The 3,778-nt window shown below is 40.1% G+C and overlaps 1 non-coding gene across 1 annotated transcript; it reads right to left on the minus strand.

Moving 5' to 3' along the window:
• Positions 1-2,119: 2,119 nt before the first annotated feature.
• LOC149816534 (U6 spliceosomal RNA) lies at positions 2,120-2,223 on the minus strand. Its single transcript, XR_016427805.1, has one exon. It is a non-coding gene; the product is annotated as a U6 spliceosomal RNA (small nuclear RNA).
• Between the last annotated feature and the right edge of the window lie 1,555 nt (positions 2,224-3,778).

Consider the following 3,778-nt stretch of genomic DNA (forward strand, 5'->3'; position numbering starts at 1 on the left):
TAACCCCCCACCCCTCCATTGATGAGGAGGAGCCTCTTCACCTCCCCACCACTTCATGCGTAGGAGAGGGAGAGGCTCCTCTAAATCTCATTTAACTGGGGCTCCCCACTTCCCACCATCCAAAAAATGTCAGGGGATAGGGAGGGAGTCCCTCTCCTAACCTAGATGGACCGGGTGGGCTAGAGCCCACCTGGCATGAATTCCAAATCCTTCTGTCTTGTGAATATCCAACTGCCAACATGAAATCAAGTAAATTTCAATGCAGAACAGGCTAGGAAGGCTTGTCCTCAAACAAACTTTACTGACAGGTATGTCAAAACTAATTAAAACTTTTCATAGCCTTTTCCCAAAGATACTAATGACAATTATTCGAGTCAAAAAAAAAGAAGAAGCAAGGTTTACTACATTAAAATAGCATTGATATGACCACATGTGAGTCATGACATGTTTTTCTAAAACTATAGAAGCCTGCAAGGAATTCTCAATAGGCAATCTCCATGCCAAAGGAAAGTCCTTAATGAAACTAGTCAGCTTCTTGATGCTCAAGCATCATCTGTCCCTCCACTGAATTAACCATCTCCTGGTCTACCTTTGAATCCTCATTCTGCACGAAAATAAAAAAAAGATCTTCCTCAGGCAACAGTCCAGCTCATGGTTGTGAAAGCAAGAAGTGGTTGCCAGAAGCAATGAGTGAACAGGAGGTGGAGAGCAAGTACTTAAGAGATGCCTGGACACAAGAAGCATAAAGCATTAGGGAACAATAGGAAATGACAGTGGATATGAATTGAAGGCAGTAGTGGAAGCTTGCAAAAAGTGACATAGAAGCAATGTGACTTTCTTAAATGCATTTATAGAAGTGTGATTGTTCTATAGGAGAAGTGTGCTTGTTCAGAAAAGCATCAGCATTCCTCTAGCAATGCAAGAATACTTCTGATATCAAGGAAGTTTAAACCCCTATATTGGGGGAAGTGGGTTCCCTTTGCAACCAAAATTACACCTTTCTCTTCACATGCGTTCTCTCAAACTGATTGGCAAGTTCCTTACTAGGAAGTGTGTAAACACCCAGTACAGAGGAACAATGAGTAAGATCCCTAAACACCCATTACAGAGGAAACAATGAGTAAGATCCCTTAACACCCATTACAGAGGAACAATGAGTGAGATCCCCGTCCTGCAACAAAAAATTACACCCTTTTCGACACTACAGATCCCTATCTTCCTTAGCAACCACCAGAATGAATATCTTGAGGTTAATTCTAGACACACTAATCATAAACGTCTAATGGTGATTTAAATTTCTACAAATCTATTTATCTTGCACTTTACAAACAGGATCATGTAAGTGGCATGCCAAACAAAAGAAAGGTCCCTCAAAACTTGGACATTCATCCTCAATTAAGAGCGGAGAAGCCAGAAAAACAATTAAAGCATCATATGTGGCAATAGCAAAAGTACTGGAGATTGGTAGATCCAATTGAATACTCCTTACAGAACTAAATAAATCCCTATGCTAGTAAAATATTCCACACTTGAATACTAAAGGACTCACTACTAGCAACACCGACCAACATTGCATATAGCTGAAAATATGGCTGAAACTAAGTTACCGGCCTGAAGATTCACTCCTCTCTAGCCCCATATAAGCGAAACATCCACTCTACCACAAACGGTCTTTCCCTCCCTCATTGCAATCAAGCACAACTTAAGTCATGATTCCACAAATCCCCCACTACATCGAAAAGTATTAAGACCTTAATTTTATAGAAGCATAAAGTCTAAAGGGTTGAGGAAAAACAAACTTATTGCAGCATTTGGAAAAACTTATTGCATCAATGTCTGCACAAACAATCGGTTTTGAAAGTATTGCCTTCACCAAACAGGGAAAAAAAGAAACTTGAAGGTGCCAGTTGAAGAAAAGTACAGATCCCCTTATATTTCCCATCGATTTGCTCACAGCATTAACAAAAGGAGGTAATCTCAAAAATTCAATCTGGAAAACCTAGTACCATCAATCGAACGTCGGCATTAAGCAAACCCTGAAATTGAGCTCGCACATCGAAGAAGACAATAAGGTGCACAGAAGGAAGGATAGAAGACGCTATAGTGCTAAAAAATGCAAAAAAAATTGGACCATTTCTCGATTTGTGCGTGTCATCCTTGTGCAAGGGGCCATGCTAATCTTCTCTGTATCGTTCCAATTTTATCAGATGTCTCCGAAGAGACGGTGTAATGCTTTGGGCCTTGGTATATAAAGTATCAAAAAAATTTAAAAACAATCCATGTGAAACTAAAACTTTCAGTCTACATCGTATTAAGATATAAATATAAGGCCCCCCGTTAAGTGAGCAGATTGGCACGGCCAGGCCGGCCTGGAGTGGGGCTGGCCCAGCCCAACCGGAATATATATATATATATATATATATATATATATATATATATATATATATATATATATATATATATATATATATATATATATATATATATATAAGTTTAGGCTGATGGGCCTAATGGGCGAGATGATTAGTAGCAGTCATTATCAAGACAATATAATGATCATTAAAATAGTTTTCTTGAAAAACTATTTTTACTTGCCAATAATGACTTCTACTAATCATCGGGGTGCTATTGTACTAATAACAACTACCAAAGTCGCCACTCACACATATTCTTTGTGTGCCTCACTAAAATGCTCAAATATTTTTCATGAGGAACAGAGAAACCACCCATCGGAATCAGATACTATTGCTTTTCCGATCATGTAAACCCATGACACACATAGTAATGATCTTTTTTGCTGTTGGTGAGAACCTCCTCTGCTTCAGGCAAGTGAAGACAAGTGCAAGTTGGTCCTATTGAATGCTTCATCCTAGAAAAAGGCATTGGCAGAGGAGAGGAGCTCTTTGGATGGTGGTTAGTTGGAAGCAGGTTTCTTGTCTGGTGGACAGGGGAGGCCTCAGTATACGAAGGCTTGCTACCATAATGTAGCCCTTCTTTGCAAGTGGCGGTGGCGTTTGGCGACGGAACAAGCATCGTGGATCAGCTTGGTTAAATCCAAATATAGGCTCTCGTACCCTCCCTTACAGTGGTTCAAAATGTCTTCTTGGCAGCAAGGATTGCAGATTTGGAAGGGTACTGTAAAAGCCATGGACAATTTCTTAAGCTTTGTAGAGGAAGGGCAAAATTCATCAGAGATTAAATGGGTTGTATCCAAGGATAGGGTTCTTTAGGTTAAGTCATGTTGTAATGCATGTCTGGAGAAAGAAATTAAATGTCTTGGTTTCCAAAAGTTGCAAGTTGGATAAAAGGGTTGTCTCCTCGTGCTCGGTTATTTTCATGGACTGCGATAGTAGGGAACATTAACATGCAACACTGTATGGGTTTCATACTCTAGGCTGTTTGGAAGTAGTGTTATTAAAGTGCTGCACTAGGAATGAAGTTGGCAGCTCTAATGCCTCATTTCAACACCATTCACAAGAGGATTTTTTTGGTAACTCCCTCATCAACGTTATATTTTAGCTAAACCATAATTTGACAACACGGTGTATTGAAGTTTCAATTGGGCATCCTTTGAAACAGAGAAAGGGAGGTTGATGGAGATGCATGAGGGGGGAAAAGCCTTCCAGGGAGGTCACCCGGATAGAGGGGATCATGCCTCTTCCAACAGCCGAATCAAGAGTTTGGTGTTCGTCGATCTTTGTCAAATGTGCAACATTCCTGTACAAATGCAAGAGTCATCTTACAGCTTGAAGGTGGTGAAAGAGCTGAATAAGGTGAT

The sequence above is a fragment of the Nuphar pumila genome, chromosome 14 (genome assembly GCF_984573655.1).
Source record: "Nuphar pumila chromosome 14, dmNupPumi1.hap1.1, whole genome shotgun sequence".
NCBI lineage: Eukaryota > Viridiplantae > Streptophyta > Magnoliopsida > Nymphaeales > Nymphaeaceae > Nuphar > Nuphar pumila.